This window comes from Ceratotherium simum, chromosome 23 (assembly GCF_057802395.1).
Source record: "Ceratotherium simum simum isolate JZ-2026a chromosome 23, ASM5780239v1, whole genome shotgun sequence".
Classification (NCBI taxonomy): Eukaryota; Metazoa; Chordata; class Mammalia; order Perissodactyla; family Rhinocerotidae; genus Ceratotherium; species Ceratotherium simum.
Window position 1 is genome coordinate 40,068,102 of NC_141922.1, and position 15,954 is coordinate 40,084,055.

The following is a 15,954-nucleotide window of genomic DNA, read 5'->3' on the forward strand; positions in this document are numbered from 1 at the left end:
CAATTCCCTGAGCAACTGGGTGTCCTACAATTTAATTCTTTTGACACTAACTGCCTGAGTTAGTGCAGACCCCACAGATCACCCCACATTTCAGACACCTGTTGCAAGTCCAGTCATTTATATCAGTATTGACTCATGGTTATTTAGTTTGTACTTTGGGTTATAATCGAGTACTACTTTATTCATTTTGTTGCTCAAATTGTTCCAGCTTTGGCCATTGGGAGCCTCTTTTAGTTGACACCTTTGTCCCTTTGACATACCCCCGTCATCGTGGGGGTTTTTTTGAGTGCTTCCTTATTCTCTGACACTATAAGATACACCAGGCTCATCTTGTACATTTCCTGCCACAGTCTTAGAATACTAGGAGCCTATTTCCTTTAATTGGAGAATGATATTCAAAACCAGGATCTGGACTCTGGGTATGCTTATTGCTACTGTGAGGTGTTGTCACTTATATAGACCCTCTCAGATGACAAAGCAAGTGTGTGTATACTAACTTGTATACACATACATATCTATAACTATATATATGTGTATGTGTGTGTGTATATATATATATCTCAATCTGTATTTAAATTAAGGTAAACATGAGTTCATACTGACATCTCTGACTCTAATCTGTTACCACATCGATCATTCTATCTGCCTCCCTCTGCTTATTTGTAACCCCCCACTGCAATGGTGAGAAACCTGGCTCCCACCACTCCAACACCCATTTACTAAATGCTTCAGTTCCTGTATACATGTATAGTAGTTTTAGAATTGTTAACCCATATCCCCATGGGAAACAACTTTATCAGCTAGAGCACAGTGCTTATGTACAGTTCTTTTTGTTTTTAGTCTTCAGATTCTACTCACTTCCAGGGTTATTTAGGTTAGTGCCTTTTCTCCCCACCTCCTTCAGTGAAGTTCTTTCATACATTTATAATACAGTTAGGTTTTGTGTGTGTGTGTGTCATGTTCTGCATTCCATCATTAAATCTCCTGATCTCCTAAATGCTTTTTTAAAATTTGTATACATTAAAAGTTCACTCTTTATGGTGTAAAGTTCTGTGGGTTTTGACAAATGCATAGTGTCACGTATCCACCATTGCAGTATCATGTAGAATAAATTCACCAATTTCACTAAAAAATTTCTGTGCTTCACCTATTCAACTCTCCCTCTACCCTGGAACCCTTTGCAATTGCTTTTGTTTACCATCTATAGTTTTGCCTTTTCCATAATGACATATAATTGGAATCATACAGTATGTAGCCTTTTCAGGCTGGTTTCTTTCGCTTAACAATATGCATTTAAGATTCATTCATGTCTTTTTGTGGTTTATTAGCTCATTTTTTCACTGAATAGTATTTTATTACATGGATGTACCACAGTTTGTGTATCCAGTCTACCTACTGAAGGACATCTTGGTTACTTCTAGTTCTTGGCAATTATGAATAAATCTGCTATATAAATTTGCATGCAGGCTTTTGTGTGGATGTAAGTTTTCAAATTAGATGGGTAAATACCTAGGACCATAATTGCTGGATTTTATGGTGTGTTTAGTTTTGTAAGAAACTGCCAAACTGTCTTCCAAAATTATAACATTTTGTATTCTCACCAACATTGAATGAGTTTCTGTTGCTAAGCATTTTCACCAACAATTTGTATTGTCATTTTTGGGGGATTTTAGCCATTCTAAGTGTTTAGTGGTATCTCATTGTTGGTTTAATTTGCACTTCCTAACGACAGAGATGTTGGGCATCTTTTTATGTGCTTGTTTGCATATATTTATATATATATATATATATATATATATATATATATATATATATAAATATATCTTCTTTGATGAGGTGTCTGGTCAGTATTTTTCCCCATTTTTTGTTTTGTGTTTTTTGTTTTCTTGTTGCTTTTTAAGAGTTCTTTGTGTATTTCAGATACAAGTCCTTTATAAGATATGTTTTGCAAATATTTTCTCCCAGTCTGTGGCTTGTCTTTTCGTTCTTTTAACAGTGTCTTTTGCAGAGCAGAAGTTTTTAGTTTAATATCACCTCTGAGGTTCTTTTCCATAGATCTTGCTTTTAGTGTTTTATCTATAAACTCACCACCAGACTCTAGATCACATAGATTTTCTCCTGTGTTTTCTTCCAGAAGTTTTCTGGTTTTGCATGTTACATTATAGTCTGATGTATTTAGAGTTACATTTTGTGAAAGCTCTAGGTCCTTTTTTTTTGCGTGTGAATGTCCAGTTGTTCAGCACACTTTGTTTAAAAGGTTATCCTTTCTCCACTGAGTTGCCTTTGTGCCTTTTCAAAGATCAGTTGACTGTATTTATATGGGTTTGTTTCTGGGCTCTCTATTCTTTTCCATTGATATATCACTGAATATATGTGTGTATTCTTTTGCCAGTACTACACTGTCTTGATTACTTTAGTTTTATAGAAGTCTTAAAATTTGGATACTGTGAGTCTTCCAACTTTATTCCTCTTACTTGGTATTGTGTTGGCTGTTCTAGGCCTTTTGCCTTTCTGTAATGTTTAGAATAATTTTGTCAACGTTTACAAATTAGCTTGCTAGAATTTTTATTGGGATTTAATTGAATCTATACATTGTTAAGAAGAAATAACATCTTAAAAATATTTTCTTCTAATCCATGAACGTGGAATGTCACTCTGTTGAGATTTTTGATTTCTTTCATCAGGGCACACAGATTCTATACGTATTTTGTTAGACCTAAGTGTTTTTTTTTTTTTTTTGGTGCTATTTAAAAATTTTTTTAAGTTGCGAATTCCAAGTGTTTGTTGCTAGTATGTAGAAAGCAAATTATTTTTATTTTGCCATTGTATCCAGTGACCTTGCTATACTCACTTATTAATTCCAGGAGTTTTTGTAGATTCTTTGAAATTTTCTGTATAGACAATCATGTCATCTGTGAAGAAAGATAGTTTTATTTCTTCTTTTCCAATCTTTGTAACTTTTATTTTTTTCTTATTTTATTGCACTAACTAGACTTCAACTTTCTTTTAACTTTAATGTTTCTGGATCTTCACTAGGTGTCTCTTTCTCCCTGTGTCAGAGCATGTATCTTTTTTCCATTCATAAAAATTTGTATAGAAGAAAAATAAGACATGGTATTTACCTATAAGAAGATTGCAGTCTAGTGGGTGAGGCAGCAAGTAAGCTGATGACTGAACATAGCGCAGTGATGGAGATATGCAGAAAGAACAGGAGTTGTTGTTTTATGGCCCCTTGATTTTCTAACTTTCTGCTTTCCTTAAAAGGCCCTTTCTCTGCTTGCCTTTTCAGTCGGTCATTCCCTTTCTTCTACGGCCTTTCTCCACTGCCTAAAAATGTAGTTATATTTTGACCATTAAAAAAATAAGGAAAAAATCAACAACAAATTATTCACAACCAAACTTCTTGATAGAATAGTCAGAGCCTTTGTTTCTTCACTTCACCATATTCTCTCTCCACCTCTTACTATACTGTGACTGAAATATTCTCCAGCATATACTGTGACTGAAATATTCTCCAGCAGTACTCTGTCCAAGGTGACTTTCTGGGTAAGATGAGGTCATTTAGCACTTGTTTAATTTGAAGTGTCCATGGATCATCCAGGTCATTTTGTGTAGCAGGCAGTTGGATATGCAGGTTTGAACCCCAAGAGAGAACTCAGGCAATTGGGGAAGCAACAGGCTTTCTGCAGTTGGTAGTTAAACCATAAGCAAAGATGGGATTGCTTACAAAGTGTTTAAAGAGAATCAGAGGTTGCTGCTTCTGCCTGGTCTACTTCTTACTTCACCCTCATTTGCCTAATTAACTCCTTTTCCTTCAGGACTCATCTTAGCCGTTGGTTCCTCTGGAAAGGGGGAATCTTTCATGATGCTCTTCCAACCTTCAGCTAAGCAAGCGTTCCTATATGCTTCCATGGGATCCTGTGTTTACCTCTATGAGAATATTTATCTCACCGTGTTTGTCTACTTCTAACTCTCTCCACTAAACTGTACATTTCTTAATGACAAAGACTATATCTTAGCACACTGCCTGGTGCAGAATATTTATTATATAAATATTTATCGAATCAACAAATATATCTATATAGCTGCTTTGTAATAGATTTTACCTGACTTTAACCACTTATTATTTAGCATAGTGCCACAAGATTATCATCAACATAGAATGCATTTGCATTTAAAAATTACTAAGGTACATACTGTTACATGAAGTATTTCTTCAGCAGTGCTCAAGTCAAATGTGATAAATATTTGGTTTGGAGGGGAGGATTGTTTGTTTTTTGCTGCCCTGACACTCCTCTGCCCCAGAATTTCATTTGTATCAGTAGTTTCAGTAATGTAAACTGCTTGTTAAAATTAATATTGTTATTTTACTGTGCTTCAAGCAGTCTTGTTCTGAATTGTATATTTTGGAAGCTGATTTCTTAAAATCATTTATAATATCATTTCTAAGTTCATACATTGATATTTCTGTTAAGTATATATTAAAGTTTCTATTTGCTATTAAACACTATCATAATGGAACAGAAAAGGAGTAAAGAAAGGATGAGGAAAAGAAAAAATTCTTTTCAAAGACAAATTAGCCCTTAGTTATAGTTGTTCTATGAACGTAAGATATACAATCATAAATCTTTTTATATAAAAACCATTTAGAATGAGATGATAAAGTAATATGAATGTTTGATATTTTCTGTTGTAGTTTCTGTCGATTTTGTGGAATCAACAACTGTTCATTGAGCTCCTGCTATTATATGCAAGCCATTGGGGAGATTACTGAATGTAGATGACCAATACATTAAGAAAGATAAATATTGCTTATTTAAAAATATAACTTACAACATGGCAGTCGTTATAGTATTTTAAAATGTATCATTTAAAAAAAATCAGTGATCACTAGTCTGTTTCTGAAAGGTATTGATAGTATGTTAGTAAATGTAATAACCAATTTTATGAACCTGTTTTATCTATGTAATCTCCAATTAATGGAATTTGTTCTAGTCTTTTGTCTTTGGTGCCCTCTTGTGGATTTTTTATAAACTGCTTGTAACAACAACAGTTTTTAAAGATGATATTTTTATTTCAAAATATTTGGTTTTATAATCTTTATATTTTGTTAATCCTTTGACATACTTTAGGCTGTGAGAAAAAAATGAAAAGTCATAGTTAAGGTTGCTTTTACTTTTTAATTTAATGTACTTATATCAGAATTGTGCACAGGGGATGTAAGACAATCTTTTGTTTGGAAACTTAATAGAATGCCAAGAACTTGTGCAGTCATGCATCATGGAGCCTCTGAAGTCCTGCCCACACGCCTTCTCACCATTTAGCCTTGTTGTACTGATGAACAAGTCTTTATGACTTTTGGAGATCCTGAAAGCTTTGATGTAACTTTAAAACATGCCTGTGAACATGCAAAAAGTTAGGATTCATGAAGGCAGAAATTTCTGTTTGTTAGAGACAGGTACATCAAAGACAGCAGCTGTGTAAGCTCTTATGCTACTTTTGCAGTGAAATAGAAGGACCACCTACTTATAGCAATGGGAAGAAAGTTCATTCTTCATACAGATTTTTAGATACTGTAAATCTTAGTAATTTTTAATTGGTGAATATCGGTTTATTACTTTTTTCAGCCTGTCAGACATTGAAGTGGTGCCTAAGGGCAGCTATTTGAAGAATATTTTAGATGTTTTCTCAGTAGTTCTTAGCTCACTTGGGTTGAATATGGTACTAATGAGACCAGGGTTAACAAGTCGATCTTGTTGTGGGCCATTTCACTTGTAACACAGAAGCAATAGACACTACAGGGTTTATTGATAACAGGGGCAATGGGGTAAGTGCTATCCTGTACCGTATTTGGAAGTGCAGTTTGAAGATAATGCTCTGTTGGGTCACATCAGTAGTTTCACTTTGCTGTAGAAGAGAGTATCCTTAATTTAGTGGTATCTAGAGCTCTTCCATGATGTGAGACATAACAAGAAAATGTACAATCGTACCCTTTGATTTTTGCCCTTTCTAACTCAAGTAATGATTAAAATTTATTTATTGACACAGGTTAGTGTGTTAGCATAATCACCAACCCCTGATTTAGTTATGCATAGGGAGAGAAGTAAAAGATTCCTGCCACAGTTTTCCCCAATTTTATGCTCATTTCCTTGAAGTTGCACTGCACATGCCTTTTTGATTTATTATTTGACTCTTTCACCACAAATTAATAATTAGGTTTCAATGCCTTCCTCATGTGCTGAAGTGGCAAATTCCATTAAGTCATTTTTTGGTTACAAATAACCGACATTAACTATTTTGTGTTCTGTCTTCATCTATCCAGATTGGAATCTTTTACAATTTTCTTTTTAGAGTCAGTTAGAATATTGGAGTTATTTTTGATCCATTATATTGGACTGTCCAGAATGTTTCTAGAATATGTTGAGTCTTCTTTCATGATTTCTTTCAGATTCGACTTGTCATTTCTCTTTCTATAGGACCTTTTGTAGTAAGGCTATAAATTACCTCAAATCTGGATTTCACTAATAACCTTCTGATTCCAGTCTCTCTCTCTCTCCAGTCTTTTGCTTCTCTAGTTCATCCTTTAGTTTCCAAGGTTCCTATCACTCCTCTGCCAAGCAACTTATGCTGGCTCCCAGTGTTCAAAGCACTCTGTAGGCCGTAGGTCATCTCTTTTAATGCAGTCAAGCTCATTTAATGCTTTCCATTCTAGCCAGAATATTTCTACCTTTGTGCTTGTTTTTTCCAATCTAGAATGCCACTCGCAACTTTTTCTTAATTTTTATCCTAGAAATTTTTATCTTAGAAAGATATAGCTTTCTAAGGGGACTAACTTAATTCTAAGGAGCAAGGGAGTCTTAATTCTGTTGTTTGTTTTTTCTACCCATTCTTTGTAGCTTGTTTATTCATTGTTTATCTTTTGGATTGTGAGCTCAAGGTTAGCTGGATTTTATCTCTGAGAATGATGTGAGTTCTGGGTTGAAGGTTGAGTATGAGTCCCTTTGGGTGGATTTTTATTTGTTTTCATCAGGTACCCAAGATGCTTCCATACTGAGACTGCATTAGGTTAATTTCTCAGCATGTAGTTCCCCATACCACATGAGTAATGTGGGAAAGTCCAAGCTCATATCTGTACATTCTAAGGGGAAGCACCCCGCTACCTACTACCCATCTTTACCTGTAGCCCAGGTGAGACAGACAAGTTTGCATGTCATCTCCTTTACCTGTAGTACAAGTTTTATTATCTCCTGTTCACTGAGGATGTAGACCTTCAAGATTCCTAACTTTATGCAGGGGTTTCACTTTTACTTTGGAGAAAACCCAAAGACTTTTCTTTTGTCTCCCTTTATACGCTAAAATGGATACCCCACCACCGCCCCACCCCCATCATCACATGCCCCTAAGGCAGCCCTACAGTTAGATTTAGCTTGTTCTCACTCTGGTTCCCAGCTCTATTAGGGGCCCTTGGGGATTTCCCTTACTATCTTAGAAGCTCAGTTATGCATTTATAGTATGTTTGTTATGTTTATTGTTTGCTGCTTCAGTGCCATCCCTGATTAGCACCTCTAAGAGATTTTAAAGATGTGTAGACCACTATAATATTGCAACTTTTTGTATAATTGGTTCACTTATATATCTTACACATTCATTTTTTTCCTGAAAAATAATTTTTTTCATGCTGTGGCAGAATGCATACTCAATAGAATTATCTAATTGAATCAAAGCCATTAAAATCATTGCTCTATACTGATGATATGCTGTTATATAATTGTATTAGCAATAAGTATTTAATATCATTTCAAGAAGAGAAATAAAATAATTAGAATATTTCCAATTAGAAAGATACCTATTTAACTAAGGAATAGTTTATCTTATTAATGTTACAAATGACAAATGCTTTCTAAAATGTTTATGTAAATATCCTTAAAATCAGTCAAATAGTAGAAAAATCCTTTAAGGTAGTAAATATTGCAAATGTAAAGATACTTAATGTAAAGTCTGTGATTATTTCTCAGAGTGTTAGAGCATAAATCTATCTTAGCAATGGAGTAGGATTTCCTAATAATGTTTTCAAATATTTGTATTCCATGTGGAATTTATGATTCATAACCTGGATTATCATCAGTACTCTGTTTTGCATTCCTGGTTCATGATGACCACTGATTTAAAATGCTATTGTATTCCTTACTGGAATTGGCTGCTTTCTACAGTGGGGAAGCATCTGTTCTGCAGACCTTTTTCTATAAAGTAACAACATGTTTTTCTTCTGCTTTTCTTTGGTGAGGAATAACAGAGTATATATAAATGAAGTATAACTTTGGAAAAACATTATAAATAACTATTTTATCATAAAAATGTAAAAAGTATCAAAAACAATAATCTAAAATATCAAGAATAATTTCAGAGTTAATGATTTTTAAAAAGTAAAAAGCGTTGCTGAAAAGTTTTCAACCCCATCACCAAACTGTTAGTGTTTGAGTTTTCTAATTTCATGTAAACTAGTTCTTATTCCATTTGTACTTTATTAATTACTGTTTGGGTGCCACCCTCTCGTTAGTGAATTGAGTGCTCACTGTTTTTTTCATTACTATTTTTTTTACTGTCAATTTGTAAATTAGATTAGCATCCTTTAGCAAAGTGGCTATATAAGTAAAAATAATATGCAATAAAAACAGTCTCTTCCATACTTGATTTAATTTTTTTTAGTTCTAGATTGTGTAAGACAATTGTGTGAATCCAGAGGTGCAAGCTTCATTATCCCTTTGCAGATGCAACTCTAATATAGAATATAGGAAGCCTAAAGTATTATTTCACACCAACCAGATGTTGTGTTTCTTGTTAAGTTTAATGGTCACAGCACTAAATCTTACAAGGATAAGAGACAAATGACTCACACGTGTAAAAATAGATTTAGTGTTTTGGGAATAAACTGGTTGCAACCATGATAAAATAAGATATTAAACTAGCAGATTTCAAAAAAGAACTGATAGAAAATCAACTTTTTTCCTCCCTCCTCAGTAGGGTCTACTGGAAAGAGTAAATCCCAACTTTTTTTATTAGCTTTTTACCAAGTGCAAATCAGTTTATGTGTATGTCAGTTTCTTCAATCTCTTAACTTAGCAATGTGAAACATGCTCTAGCTAACGTGCAATATAAATTAAATTAGACTTGAGAAATGCTGTGGATAATTTAAAAGACGTAGACAGTTGGAAGTTAGATCTTGGGCTTTAGAATCAGAAGGACCTGGTTAAAATCCTTGCTCCTCCACTCTTTTGTTGTATGACCTGGGACAAATTGTTAAACTCATGTGAACTTCAGAGTCATCATTTGCACAATGGGGATAATATCTCACAGAGTTAATAAGAGGATAAAATGAGAGTAGGGTACAAAAAGTCCTTAGCATAGTGCTTCTAACTCATTGATGATAACTTTTTATCATTATTAGATGAATGACCAACTGAATACTGCCAGTTAATAGCATTATTTTCCCTCCCAAAGTCTCTTCAATAGCCACTCTATATTTTAAAATAATAAGTTGGTTTAAATAAAGTTCTACACTAGAATATTATGTAACATTGTCCTTAGCTTTGTGCTTTGGCACTACCTCATAATGAGGGCTTTAACATTCATTTAATAGACTGTATAATGAGAACAAGGCTTTGTACTGGATACCAGGAATATAACTTGTAAGACGATCTGGTTACTGCCCTTATGGATATTAGAGACTAATGAGAGATTTGGACAAGTCAAGTGTACAGATAATTACAGTATTGTGTGATAAGTGTATTGATCAGCATAAGCACAGGTGCTATAGCAATATAAAAATATGGCACCTAATTCAGTCTTGGGATGTCTGAGCTGAGAAGAGTTGTAAAAAAGAAGTTGTAATACAAAGCACCCATAAATTGATGTATATGTGTTACATATATAGTCTATATAGGCAGACTTAGAGGCTCTACTCTTAGTATTCCCATTGTACTTTGCTAACACTTTTCTTATAGCACTTAACAAATTGCCTTGTAATTTATGGTTCATATGTCAGTCAGTTTCTCTTAGACCTCAAACTCCTTTAAAAAAATGGAGCAAAACCATTTCTTATTCATCTTTGTATCTCCAGTGCCTGGTCCACTTGTTGACATATTTAAATTTACAATAAATCCTTGTTGAATGAACTCATAAATGAAAATATAATTTGATTCAGCCACTAAATAAATTTTTAGTGAGTATCTACTATGTGCCACATGTCCTAAGCCTTGGAGATTCATCAGTGAAAAAGAACTCTTCTTCCTTCATCAAACTTACATTCTAGTGGTAGAGAAGGCCAGGTACAGGCTATGAAGAATATAGAAGGATAAAAAGAGTGGTGGAGACTTCAATTTTAGATTGATGATCAGAAAGAGCCTCACTAAGAAGGTGACATCTAAGTAGAGACCTGAGTTAAGAAAAGGATAAAACTGTCTTGTGGAAGAGTATTCCAGGCTGAGAGATCAGCCAATTTAAAGATTCAAAGAGGAACGTACTTAGAATGTTCAAGAAACAGCAGAGGAGGCCAGCGTGGCTGGAAATTGGTGAGTGAGAAGGAATGTGATAGGAGATGGGATTGGCAGATATTACTAGGCCAGATCACATTTGGCCATGATAAAGATTTTGGATTTTATTCTAAGTGTGATGGGAGGCCAAATGCAGGGTTTTGAGCAGGAGAGTAACATGATGTGATTTGTCTTTTGAAAGGATCAATCTGCCTATTGTGTGGGAGACTAAAGGGGGCAAGAGTGGAAACAGTGAAAACTGTTAGGAGGCTGTTTTAATAGACCAAGTGAGAGAAGATTATGGCTTTGACTAGGAGGGACCAAATAATTTGTATCAGACTCTTTGGGAATAGGAGCTGGTGACATAAGCTGTTAAAATTGTAAGCCTGCACCTCTAACTTAAGCATTCAAGTAGATCAAAATTCAAATGTAAGGTACGTGTGTTTAGTGGAATAATGGACTAAGAAATAAAGAAACTAGTTTCTTAGTCCCAGCTCTACTTTTAAGTAGGTGTGTGACCTTGGGGAAGTCTCTTACTTTCTAGGGGGCTCAGTTTTTTCAGATATAAAATGAAGGGTTGAATTATTAAAGGTCCATGATTTTATAATTCTGTGATAAAGTAAATATATGATGAATTCTTACTGTGTATGGAATACTGAATGAAGCACTTTAGTAGATTCAGAAGTACTGTAAGGGGGGCCAGCCCTGTGGCTTAGCGGTTAAGTGCGCGTGCTCCGCCACTGGCGGCCCAGGTTCAGACCCCGGGCGCGCACTGATGCACCGCTTGTCTGGCCATGCTGAGGCGGTGTCCCACATTTAGCAACTAGAGGGATGTGCAACTATGACGTACAACTATCTACTGGGGCCTTGGGGAGAAAAGGGGAAAAAAAAAGGAGGAGGATTGGCAATGGATGTTAGCTCAGGGCTGGTCTTCGTAGGCAAAAAGAGGAGGATTGGCATGGATGTTAGCTCAGGGCTGATCTTCCTGACAAAAAAAAAAGAAGAAGAAGAAGAAGTACTGTAAGGTATTCTTATCCATAAGGTGCTTACATTTATAAAAGATTTTAGAAAATTGTTACTCACAATAGGAGATCATAAATTTAAATGCAAAAATGTGTAAAGCAGATTATAAATTCTATGGAAGGTTGGAAAAGAGGATAGTTAGTAAAGACTGAATTAAACAACAAAAGACCCTGAATAGCTAAAGGAATACTGAGAAAAAAGAACAAAGCTGGAGGTATCACACTCCCTGATTTCAAAATATACTACAAAGCTATAGTAATCAAAACAGCATGGTACTGGCACAAAAACAGACACACAGATCAATGGAATAGAATCGAAAGCCCAGAAATAAACCTACACATCTATGGACAGCTAATCTTTGACAAAGGAGCCAAGAACATACAATGGAAAAGAGAAAGTCTCTTCAACAAATGGTGTTGGGAAAACTGGATAGCCACATGCAAAAAAATGAAAGTAGACCCTTACCTTACACCATACACAAAAATTAACTCCAAATGGATTAAAGACTTGAATGTAAGACCTGAAACTATGAAACTTCTAGAAGAAAACATAGGCAGTACGCTCTTCAACATCGGACTTAGCGACATATTTTCAAGCACCATGTCTGACCGGGCAAGAGAAACAATAGAAAAAATAAACAAATGGGACTACATCAAACTAAAAAGCTTCTGCACACCAAAGGAAACCATCAACAAAACGAAAAGACAACCTAACAATTGGGAGAAGATATTTGCAAACCATACATCTGATAAGGGCTTAATCTCCAAAATATATAAAGAACTCATGCATCTCAACAACAAAAAAACTAACAACCCAGTTAAAAAATGGGCAAAAGACGTGAACAGACATTTCTCCAGAGAACATGTACAGATGGCCAACAGACACATGAAAAGATGTTCAAAATCATTAACTATCAGGGAAATGCAAATCAAAACTACAATGAGATATCACCTCACGCCCGTCAGAATGGCTATAGTTAACAAGACAGGAAACAACATGTGTTGGAGAGAATATGGAGAGAAGGGAACTCTCATACACTGCTGATGGGAGTGCAAACTGATGCAGCCACTATGGAAAACTGTATGGAGATTCCTCAAAAAATCAAAGATAGAACTACCATAGGATCCAGCTATTCCACTGCTGGGTATTTATCCAAAGAACTTGAAAACACCAATGCGTAAAGATACATGCACCCCTGTGTTCATTGCAGCATTATTCACAATAGCCAAGACTTGGAAGCAACCTAAGTGCCCATCAAGGGACGAATGGATGAAGAAGCTGTGGTATATATACACAATGGAATACTACTCAGCCATAAGAAACGATGAAATCCAGCCATTTGTGACAACATGGATGGACATTGAGGGTATTATGCAAAGTGAAATAAGTCAGAGGGAGAAGGTCAAATACTGTATGATTTCCTTCATTAAGTAGTAGATAATAACAACAATAAACAAATACGGAGAGACAGAGATTGGATTGGTGGTTACCAGAGGGGAAGGGGGGAGGGAGGAGGGCGAAAGGGATAATTCAGCACATGTATGTGGTGATGGGTTGTAATTAGTATTTGGGTGGTGAACATGATGTAATCTATGCAGAAATAGAAGTATAATGATGTACACGTGAAATTTATACAATGTTATAAACCAATGTTACTGCAATAAACAAAAAATTAAATAATTAAAAACAACTAAGTTAGCCATAATGGTAATAGATATTTGATCTGGGACTAGGTAGCATTTAGTTAAGGTGGATAGAGAGGAAAGAGCATTTTGGATAGAGAAGAAGAAATGAGCAAAGAGGAAGTCTTAATGAGCAAAGCATGGTATGGGTTTATGGCAGAGGGAGACTCAGTTAAGGTCAGCCTGACTGTACTGGAGGATATGTGACAATGGGAAAATAGGATTGGCCAGATAAAATAACATAGAGGATATTAAAATTTAGGCAGAAATGTTTAGCTTTTAATGCAGGCAAGAACTGGGAGCTATTATAGATTCTTCAGTAGAAGGATATTGTGATACAAATAGTATTCGCTATTTGTATGGTATGGTATATGTGTCCTTTGAAGAAGGTGTGAAGCTACCTTCTTCCTAGTAGCATGCAGGCATTTTGCATACCTTTTTAATTTAATCATTATAACACCAATGAAAGAAACTAACATTCAGAGTTTAAAATAGCTTCTCTAAAGTCTGATGTCTATTAAGTGATTCAAACCAGGATTTAAACTAACATCTGTCTGATTCTAGAATGTTAGGGTGGGAGAGACTCTTCAGTCAGGAATCTTTTCCTGCAGTAACCCAGGTATCGGGTAATGAGGAATTTACTCGGTAGCAGTGGGAATGGAAAAGAAGAGATGGAGCTGAGAGAGAATTTTTTGAAGAACTTTTGACTGATTGTATATAGAGAATGAAAGAGAGAATAAACCTAAGAAGACATTGAAGTTTTACTCTTGGATAGCTAACGAAGGTTACTCTGCTTTGTAGCGGTTGTTCTTGGGGATGGAAGCAGACAGGAGGGGCTAAGGAGATGGATGAAATGACATCTGATTTGGAAATGTCAAGTTTTAAACCTTAATCATTTTAATAGAAGGTAAAGTCAGGAAGATTTCAGAATTTGGGAGTCCTCAACATATTAGATAGTTGAAGGTATAAGAAATCTTCTAACAGAGAGAGGTGCATGAAAGAAGAGCAAAAGACTTTGAGATGTAGTGCCAAATTCCTCGTGTAGGTTTAGGAAGAGGAGGGCTATCAAACAGCTGAGAACAACATGGATGTTCCTGTTCTCAGTATTTGCATTTTGACCCCTGTCAGACTAGGTTTTGCTTGTTTGTTTCTACTTCAAGTGGAATAGATATAAATGAACTTAAGTGCATGATAAAGTTTTTCCAACAGTAGATTGTTTGGTCTCTCAAACAGAATCTGTTAGTTTATTTTTATGGCCCTATTTCAGTTTATCTCTTGGGGAACATTCTAAAGAACAGTTTTTTGTTCATACTTATATTACTGATTTGATTCTTCTGTGACTTTACGTTTAAAAGCTAATGGCTAGGATATGACAACAAAAGCACAGGCAACAAAAGAAAAAAATAGATAAATTGGACTTCATCAAAATTAAACACTTTTGTGCGTCAAAGGAACTGTCAAGAGAGTGAAAAGACAACCTGCAAAATGGGGAGAAATATTTGTAAATCATGTATCTGATAAGGGATTAATATCCAGAATATATAATGAACTCCTGTAACTCAACAACAAAATACAACCTATATCAAAAACGGGCAGAGCCAGCCCTGATGGCCTAGTGGTTAACGTTCGGTGCTCTCACTACTTCAGCAGCCCAGGTTCGTTTCCCGGTCGTGGAACCACACCACCCATCTGTCAGTTGCCATACTGTGGCGGCGGCTCACATAGAAGAACTAGAAGGACTCACAACTAGGATATACGACTATGCACTGGGGCTTTGGGTAGGAAAAAAAAAAAGGAGGGAGATTGGCAACAGATATTAGCTCAGGGCAAATCTTTCCCTGCCAAAAAAAAAAAAAGGGGGGTGGGAGGAGGCAAAGGACTTGCTTCAAAGAAGATATACAGATGACCAATAAGCACATGAAAAGATGCTCAGCATCACTAGTCATTAGGGAAATGCCAATCAAAATGCGATGAGATACCACATATCCATTATGATGACTGCTATTAAATAAACGGAAAATAACAAGTGTTGGCAAGGATGTGGAGAAGTTGGAACCCTGTGCACTGTTGGTGGGAGTGTAAAATAGTGCAATCATTATGGAAAACAGTATGGCATTCCTTGAGAAATTAAAAATAGAATTACTATATGATACAGAATTGTACTTTTAGGTATATACCCAAAAGAATCGAAACCAGGGACTCAAACAGATCCTTGTACACTTGTGTTCAATGCAACATTATTTATAATAACCAAAAGATGTAAACAACCTAATGTCCATCAACAAGTGAATGGGTAAACAAAATGTGGTATATATACAAGAGTATGTTATTCAGTCTTACAAAGGAATGAAATTTTGATACATGCTACAACATGGATGAACCTTGAAAACATTATGCTAAGTGAAATAAGCCAGACACAAAGGCCGTATATTGCATGATTCTACTTATATGAAGTATGTAGAATAGGCAAATTCATAGTCACAGAAAGTATAATAGAGCTTACCAGGGACTGGGGGAAGGGAGGAATGAGGAGTTATTTTTTAATGGGTACAGAGTTTCTGTTGGAGATAATGAAAAAGTTCTGGAAATGGATGTTAGTGATGGCTGCACAGCACTGTGAATGTACTTAATACCACAGAACTGTATATTGAAAAATGATTAAAATGGTAAATTTTATGTTATCTATATGTATCACAATTTAAATAAAAACTAATGGCCAT

At 35.4% G+C, this 15,954-nt stretch overlaps 1 protein-coding gene across 4 annotated transcripts in view; it reads left to right on the top strand.

Moving 5' to 3' along the window:
* STK3 (serine/threonine kinase 3) overlaps positions 1–15,954 on the top strand; it is a 290,389-nt gene that overhangs the window by 188,055 nt on the left and 86,380 nt on the right. The gene's annotated exons all lie outside the window — the stretch shown is intronic.